The sequence below is a fragment of the Mesoplodon mirus genome (genome assembly GCF_964341445.2).
Source record: "Mesoplodon mirus genome assembly, chromosome: 6".
Lineage (NCBI taxonomy): Eukaryota > Metazoa > Chordata > Mammalia > Artiodactyla > Ziphiidae > Mesoplodon > Mesoplodon mirus.
The window spans coordinates 128,005,292-128,015,009 of NC_138982.1; the positions used below are offsets into that span (position 1 = coordinate 128,005,292).

General features: G+C 41.2%; 1 pseudogene across 1 annotated transcript; it reads left to right on the top strand.

Annotated features, from left to right (window-relative positions):
- The first annotated feature begins 1,142 nt into the window (after nt 1-1,142).
- On the top strand, nt 1,143-1,850 carry LOC309806496 (STING ER exit protein-like; annotated as a pseudogene). Its single transcript has one exon. The product of its transcript is annotated as an STING ER exit protein-like (transcript).
- The last annotated feature ends 7,868 nt before the right edge of the window (nt 1,851-9,718 follow it).

Genomic DNA, 9,718 nt, shown 5'->3' on the forward strand with positions numbered 1-9,718 from the left:
TATTTGACTGGCACTTTTTCTTAAAAAAAAATGTTTTCTCTACTAACCTTTCCTCTAAGTGCAAATAAAAATAATCTCCTTGATTCTAAGTACTTTGCAAACCTTGTAAAAATTTAAAATAATGTCACTGCTTCTCATACTCTCTGGCTCTGTAAATCCTTCCTCATTTCTAACACTGTTCTTACTGTGGTAAAGCTAATTGAAAAATAAAGCGATGAATGAGCTTGCATTGAAATTTTAAGAACAGCAGCTATTACCGTATAACACCAAGCAGAAGGGCAGTAGCTGTCCTTTCTCACAGCTGGAAACCATAGAAGGGCTTATTATCATCACTTGCTATGATTAACTCTCTACCTTTTAAACCACGTAACTCACAATACTAGGAAGAATAGAATAGCTCGCTTGTCCAAACACAAAGTATAAGATGTGCCTTGAACTCAAAAATGTAGTTGATAACAGAGGATGGAAAAAAACAGCCAGAAAATGTCAGGCCTGGGAGTCAGCTAGGCAGGTCGGGATGGGAGATAAGTGAGGTGTAGAAAGGATGTGGTCAGGGGGAGGGGGCCACAGGCAAGAGATCAACTCCTCTAGAGAGAGGAGTGCCTAGAGGGAAAAAAATCAAGAAATCAGACTTTTATGCCACCCACTAAGAAAAGACAAGCAGCAGAGTCCAAGGAATCATGTGGTAGACAGAATAATGGCCCCAGCAAAGATGTCCACGTTCTAATTCCTAGAACCTGTGACTATGTTATGTCACATGGCAAAGGGAATTAAGGTCACAGGTGGAATTAAGGTTGCTATTCGGCTGACCTTAAAATACGGAGATTTGAGGCTTCCCTGGTGGCGCAGTGGTTGAGAGTCCGCCTGCCGATGCAGGGGAAGCGGGTTCGTGCGCCGGTCCAGGAAGATCCCACATGCTGCGGAGCGGCTGGGCCCGTGAGCCATGGCCGCTGAGCCTGCGCATCCGGAGCCTGTGCTCCGCAACGGGAGAGGCCACAACAGTGAGAGACCCGCATACCGCAAAAATAAAAAAATAAAAAAAACAAATGGAATTTCGAGGGGAGATCCGCGACGCGTGAGTGACGTCATTTCTGCGCGACTCTTACTTTTGCCTTCATGTTTTCAGACTGCTGCTCTGAGCTATGCCTAAAGTAGTTTCCCGGTCCGTAGTCTGCTCCGACACCCGGGACCGGGAGGAGTATGACGACGGCGAGAAGCCCCTTCACGTCTACTACTGTTTATGCGGCCAGATGGTCCTGGTGCTGGACTGTGAGTTGGAGAAATTGCCCATGAGGCCCCGGGATTGGTCCCGTGTGATTGATGCTGCCAAACGCGCCCACAGGTTTTGTAACACAGAAGACGAGGAGACTGTGTATTTTCAGAGGCCTGAAGGCATCGAACGACAGTACAGGAAGAAATGTGCAAAGTGCGGGCTGCCACTCTAATACCAGTCCCAACCGAAGAATGCTCCTGTGACCTTCATTGTGGATGGAGCAGTAGTCAAGTTTGGCCAGGGTTTTGGGAAGACGAACATATATACCCAGAAACAAGAGCCTCCTAAGAAAGTGATGATGACGAAACGGACTAAAGACATGGGCGAGTTCAGCTCTGTCACTGTGTCTACTATTGATGAAGAGGAAGAGGAGATTGAGGCTAGAGAAGTTGCTGACTCGTATGCGCAGAATGCCAAGGTGATTGAAAAGCAGCTGGAGCGCAAAGGCATGAGCAAGAGGCGGCTGCAGGAGCTGGCTGAACTGGAAGCCAAGAAAGCGAAAATGAAGGGAACCTTGATTGACAACCAGTTCAATTGATCAGGACCTTTCTGTGAACCCAGACTGGAGGCAAGCATTTAGATCAGGAGGAAAAAAGAGCGTTTTCTTGACTACATGGACTGGTTCCTACCTTTATGCCCCAGCAGAAAGCTTTACGTGGCTTCCCAGTGATTCTCCTACATTCAGTGAGGTCTTTGAGTCCCTCTGACCTGCTTTCTAGAGATGGATTTTTCTCAATTTTTCTGTGTATAGGTCTTCTGTACTATTTTTTGTCCATTTGGTATGAACTTCTTCATCTGTGTCGAAGCTCTGTGAATAGATCAGTGCTTCAGTGTGTCTAGTTTCTAAAGGAGCTATTCTTATTCCTTCTTCAAAGTTAATAAAATGTTTAAAGATTTTTGAAAAAAAAATATGGTGTCATAGAAAAAAGTAACATGAATTACATTTAAAGTTACAGCAAGCTAGATCCTTTTAAGTGGCTCTGTTTCTTTTCTTAGACTGGCAGGTATTGGCTAGGGTTTGACTCTCTCTACTGTCAGAGAAAATCCATAACAAGCCAGAATCTGCATAAAGTTTCCTTTACCTCAAATGTTAAAACTCTAGGCATGTCAACCCTTGTCAGATGTTGTACGTACAGAAAGAAAAGCCAGATTCAAGTGAGGGGGTAGGATAGCTCTGATCTGAATGAAAATGGGATCTTGGTAAGCAACCCAAGGGAGCTACCATCCTGTCAAGCAGCTAAGAGCATTGCTTCCATGTGTGGGCACGTGGGAGGGAGACATGGTAGAGTAAGAAATTACACTGACTCTAGGTCCATCCACCTCACTACAAATAACTCAATTTCATTTCTTTTTATGGCTGAGTAATATTCCATTGTATATATGTGCCACATCTTCTTTATCCATTCATCTGTCGATGGACACTTAGGTTGCTTCCATGTCCTGGCTATTGTAAATACAGCTGCAATGAACATTGTGGTACATGACTCTTTTTGAATTATGGTTTTCTCAGGGTATATGCCCAGTAGTGGGATTGCTGGGTCATATGGTAGTTCTATTTGTAGTTTTTTTAAGGAACCTCTATACTGTTCTCCATAGTGGCTGTATCAATTTACATTCCCACCAACAGTGCCGGAGGGCTCCCTTTTCACCACACCCTCTCCAGCGTTTATTGTTTCTAGATTTTTTGATGATGGACATTCTGACTGGGGTGAGATGATATCTCATTGTAGGTTTGATTTGCATTTCTCTAATGATTAATGATGTTGAGCATTCTTTCCTGTGTTTATTGGCAATCTGTATACCTAGAGTCTGTCATACAGAGTGAAGTAACTCAGAAAGAGAAAGACAAATACCGTATGCTAACACATATATATGGAATCTAAGAAAGAAAAAAAAAAAGGTCATGAAGAACCTAGGGGTAAGACGGGAATAAAGACACAGACCTACTAGAGAATGAACTTGAGGATATGGGGAGGGGGAAGGGTAAGCTGTGACAAAGTGAGAGTGGCATGGACATATATACACTACCAAATGTAAAATAGATAGCTACTGGGAAGCAGACGCATAGCACAGCGAGGTGAGCTCGGTGCTTTGTGACCACCTAGAGGGGTGGGATAGGGAGGGTGGGAGGGAGGGAGACACAAGAGGGAAGAGATATGGGAACATATTTATATGTATAACTGATTCACTTTGTTATAAAGCAGAAACTAACACACCATTGTGAAGCAATTATACTCCAATGAAGATGTTAAAAAAAAAAGAAGAAATGACACGGAGATAAACAAAAGTTGTCTGTTGACTGTCTTTTTTTTTTTTTTTTTTTTTTTTTTTTGCAGTATGCGGGCCTCTCACTGCTGTGGCCTCTCCCGCTGCGGAGCGCACAGGCTCAGCGGCCATGGCCCACGGGCCCAGCCACTCAGCGGTATGTGGCATCCTCCCGGACTGGGGCACAAACCCACGTCCCCTGCATCCACGAGCGGACTCTCGACCACTGCGCCACCAGGGAAGCCCTTGTTGACTGTCTTTTATTTCACATTTGCTATTTGTGGAGGAGTGTCATATACATAAATATTTAATGTCACACTGCTTCAGTGATATTAGTATGTAGTGTTTGTACCCATGTTTTTATCTGTTCATCTGTATTGCAAGGTGTTGGGACAGGAAGGTGTTTTAGCCTCTTCGCATTATTTACATGGCTTGGGTGCTTAGTAGGCATCCAAGGCATGTATGTGAGGTGCTGCTGGGAAACAGTAGGGCATTTTTCTTCGCTTTTTTTCCCCCAATTTCTGAATTTGGAAGGAAAAGTAGGTTGGAGTGGGGGTAGATGTGAGCTAGCAAGAACTGGGAGAAAGAGGGGTGGGGGATCCTGGGAAAGCCCAGGGTGGGGCTGTGTGACCAGCTTCCCAGTTACTCTCCTGCATCCAATGGGGGCTTTGCAACTGAGTCTTCCTCTCTACCTCATTTCCTGGTCCTCATGTTGAGAGATAACTAGGCATCGTGTGGATAAGCAACCATAACCTCCTCACAATTCCTTGACCACAACTCCAAACAATGACCTTTACCTTCACCCCCCTTTAGCCACAAACTCCTTGGATATCATCAACACCACCTGTGAGAGCCAATACTCTGCTCTGACCACAGCCTCCTACCATTGCTGCTCTTTCATACTTACTTCCACTAAACCTGTTTTGTTTTGTTTTTAGATTTGAAGAGAGATTATTATTTTTTTCATTGAGGTATAGGTGATTTACAATATCGTGTTAGTTTCAGGGGTATGACAAAGTGATTTGGTTATACATACATATGTATATATATTTTTTTCTATTCTTTTCCATTATAATTTCTTATAAGATATTGAATATAGTTCCCTGTGCTATGCAGTAGGACCTTGTTGTTTACCTATTTTATGTATAGTAGTGTGCATCTGTTAATCCCATACTCCCAATTTATGTACCCACCCGCCCCCCTTTGGTACCCATAAGTTTGTTTTCTGTGTTTCTGAGTCTGCTTCTGTTTTGTAAATAAGTTCATTTGTACTATTTTTTAGATTCCACATATAAGTGATATCATATAACATTTGTCTTTCTCTGCCTGGCTTCACTTAGTATGATAATCTCTAGGTCCATCCATGTTGCTGCAAATGGCATTATTTCATGCTTTTTTATGGATGAGTAATATTCCTTTGTATATATGTACCACATCTTTGTTATCCATTCATCTGTCCATGGACATCTAGGTTGCTTCTATGTCTTGGCTATTGTTAACAGCGCTGCAATGAACACTGGGGTGCATATATCTTTTCAAATCATGGTTTTCTCTAGATATGTGCCCAGGAGTGGGATTGCTGGATCATATGGTAACTCTATTTTTAGTTTTTAAAGGAACCTCCATACTGTTTTCCACAGTGGCTGCACTAATTTACATTCCTACACCCTCTCCAGCATTTATTATTTGTAGACTTTCTGATGATAGCCATTCTGACTGGTGTGGGGTGATACCTCATTGTAATTTTGATTTGCATTCCTCTAATAATTTTTGAGCATCTTATCATGTGCTTTTTAGCCATCTGTATGTCTCTTTTTAAGAAATGTCTATGTAGATCTTCTGCCCATTTTTTGAGTGGGTTTGGATTTTTATTATTGAGTTGTGTGAGCTGTTTATATATTTGGGAAATAAAGCCCTTCTTGGTCACATCATTTGCACATAAAAAAAATAGGGAGATTTCCTGGATTATCTGTGTAGACCCAATGTCATCACAAGGGTTCCTAAAAATGGAAGAGGGAAAGAGAAAGGAATCAGAAAAAGAGATATGACAAGGCAAGCAGGGTCAAAGAGGTGCTATGCTGTTAGCTTTGAAAATATAAAGGGGTCCTTCAAGCCAAGGAACGTGGGCAGCCTCTAGAAGCTGGGGAAAGCAAGGAAACAGATTATCCCTATAACCTCAAGGAAGGAATGCAGGCTTACCAATACCTTGACTTTAGCCCAGTGATCAGTGTCATATTCTGACCTATAGAACTGTGAGATAATAAATTTGTGTTGTTTTAAGCCACTAAGTTTGTGGTAACTTGTTGGCAGTGGTAGAAAACTAACACGGATCTGTGCCCAATGACTGAGAACAAACTAAAGGGGACGAACAGGCTATTCAATCAGTGTTTGTTGAAAAAACTGGAGAAATGAGTGAATAAAGGAATAAGAGGCATTTGGCAACCACATTCTGGGGTCCATCAAAGATAAGAGAGTCATCAGCCACTGAACATGATAATAACAATTGATCTATAGACTCAGCATCAATTTCCCTGAACTTTCCCATCCTACGGAGTATGGATAAAACATGCCTATTGAAGAATATGTGTTAAAAGTCAGGCTTAAACAAATACATGAAGAGATGCTCAACATTACTAATTATCAGGGAGATGCATATCAAAATCACAATAAGCTATGACCTCACACCTGTTAGAAAGGCTATCATCAAAAAGACAAGAAATAACAAGTTTGGCAAGGATGGGGAGGAAAGGGGACCCTTGGGCACTGTTGGTGGGAATGTAAATTGGTACAACCACCATGGAAAACAGTATGGAGGTTCCTCAAAAAATTAAAAGTAGAACTACCACATGATCCAGCACTTCCATTTCTGAGTATATATCTGAAGAAAATGAAATAACTATCTTGAAGAGATATCTACACCTTTGTGTTCATTACAGTATTATTTACAAGAGCCAATACATGGAAACAACCTAAGTGTCTATCGGTGAATGAATGGATAAAGAAAAATAATAATAAAATATATATATATATATTATATATATATATGTATATATAATATATATATATATATATATCCAAAAGAATATTATTCATCTGTAAAGAAGAAAGAAGTCCTGCTATTTGTAATAACATGGATGAATGAACCTTGAGGGCATTATGCTAAGTGAAATAAGTCAAACAAAGAAAGAAAATATGGTGCGATCTCACTTGTATGTGGGCTCTTCTATATTTCTCATAGAAACAGAGAACAGATTGGTGGTTGCCACAGGTGGAGGGTGGTAGGTAGGGGAAATGGATGAAGCTGGTCAAAGGGTATAAACTTCCAGTTATAACATGAAAAAGTCCTGGGGATGCAATGTACAGCATGCTGACCATAGTTAACAGTACTGTATTGTGTATTTGAAAGTTGCTAGGAGAGTAGATTTTGAAATTTCTCACCATAAAAGAACAACTGTAACTATACGAGGTGATGGATGTGTTAACTAAGCTTTTTGTGGTGATCAATTTGCAACATATACATAAAAAAAATCACTACATTGTATACCTTAAACTTACACAATGTTATATGTCACTTATATCTCAATAAAGCTGGAAAAAGTAAAATCAGGCTTATCTCCCAGTTTCCCAGGTTATTGTGGCAGTTGATCAAGACTGACATAATGGTATTACCTTACAGCTGCTGACCTTTGTCCAGCAATTAGCTCAGCCTCACTCCACTCCCTTCCTTCCACCATGAAAAACACCTACCAGTCAGATCACCTTACCATGCTCTCTGTCTCCTAGGTCTTCAAGCTTGCTGCTGCCTCTGCCTGGCAGTCTCTCATTGCATATTCCCATAGATGCTCACATCCTCTACTTCATGACATTTGTTTAGTGACTGGTATTTTCCAGTACACCCTAAATCAGGAACACCGGTACAGCCCAATAGTACAGAAGAGTGCCTGGGTCAACCATATTTGCATCAATATGAATCTACCCTTGCTGATTTAATTGGACCAAACTTGCTCTCCTGGGCTGTCACAAATGCTTGTAAAAGGCAGGGATAATATCCATCTTGCTCATCATTCACTCCTCAACATCTAGTACTGACACAAGATGGGTTCCCAGCAAATTTTTGTGGAATGAAAACACTAAAAGACCAAAACAATAAAATCTTGATCTTTTTGAGAAATTCATTCTTGGATTCCAATTTTGATTCCTGCCACCAAGGTGAGTGTTTGGGGCTACTATTGATATTCTCTTCAAAGTTAAAGTGATAACTGCCTTTTATACATTTTGTTTCCAGCAAGAAGAATAAAAAATATTTTATAATTTCTATTTTCAGCTTTAATATATGAATAAAATGAAAGTCTATTATGTCATATGTGTGTACATATAAATATACACATACCCTGTATTAGTCAGCATTCTGGAGAAAGAGGACCAATAGGAGACAGATGATAGATAGATAGATAGATAATAGATAGATGATAGATAGATAGATTGATAGATGATAGATACATAGATGATTGATAGATGATAGATAGACATAGATAGATAGATAGATGACAGATAGATAGATGATAGAAATAGATTAGATAGATAGATGATAGATAGATGATAGATGATAGATGATAGATTAGATAGATAGACAAAGATAGATAGATAATAGATGATAGATAGATAGATGATAGATTAGATAGATGATAGATGATAGATAGATAGATCAGATAGATAGATAGATAGATAGAGGCTTATTGTAAGGCATTGGTGCACATTATGGACTATGGAAGCTGAAAAGTCCCACAATCTGTCCACAGGCTGGAGACCCAGGAAAGCCAGCAGGGTATTTCCAGTCTGAGTCCAAAGGCCTGAGGACCAGGAGAGCCAATGATGTAAGTCCCAGTTCAAGGGCATAAGATCCATGTTTCGGTTCATGCAGTCAGGCAGAGACAGCAAGTTAGCCCTTACCCCAACTTTTATTCTACTCAGGCCCTCAACAGATTGGATGATGTCCATCCAAATTGAGAAGGAAAATCTTCTTAACTCAAATCAATCTATGAATTCAAATGCTAATATCTTCTGGAAACACCACACAGACACACCCAGAAATCACGTTTAACCAAATATCTGGGCACCTACTGGCCCAGTCAAGCTGACACATAAAACTGACTATCACACATATATATATATATAATTTATTTTATTTTCAAATAGCCTTTATTTTCACTAATGTGTTTTGATTCTAGACTCATGGAATGCTCCTTCACTCTCATATCCGATGATTTGATAAGCAAGAGATTTCTGGATTCAGATGGCTAAATGAAGCTATAGTGATTCTCTCTCTTCCAATACACCATGATTTAAAGCACATATATTCAAAATTAACAAAATAAGTTCACCAATATATTCCCCCAAAACAGCAGAGTCTAAATATATATTCTTTCCAAGAAAGGTACCCAAGAAGAACCTGAAGCAGAATCAGGTAGCGGAGCAGAGTGAACCCCACCCCTACCCCCTCCCATCCTGCTCACAGACCAGTCTAGTCATCAAAATTGTGACATTTCTGGGGCTTCCCTGGTGGCGCAGTGGTTGAGAGTCCGCCTGCCGATGCAGGGGACACGGGTTCATGTCCCGGTCCAGGAAGATCCCACATGCCACGGAGCGGCTGGGCCCGTGAGCCATGGCCGCTGAGCCTGTGCGTCTGGAGCCTGTGCTCCGCAACGGGAGAGGCTACAACAGTGAGAGGCTCACGTACCGCAAAAAAAAAAAATATATATTGTGACATTTCTAACTAATATATCCATGTGTTCATTTTCTATAGCTTCCATAACAAATTACCACAAGTTTAGCCACTTAACACAACACTAATGTATGATCCCACCGTTCTGTAGGTCAGGAGTCTGGCGAGCTCAGCTGGTTCCTCTGGCCCGGGTTTCACAGGTTGAGATCAAGTTGTTGGCAAGCTGGACTCTTATCTGGAGGCTCTGAGGGAGCGTCGGTTTCCAAGCTCGTCCAGGCTGTTGACAGAATTCAGTTATTTGGGCTGCAGGGCTGAGGTCTCTGTTTCCTTGCTGGCTGTCAGCCAGGAGCTTCTCTCAGCCTGAATTCCTCATCATGTTGTTCCCACAACTGCAAACCAGCAACTTCCTGTTAGGCCCTCCTCATGCTTTGAATCTCTCTGAATTCTCTTTCTACCAC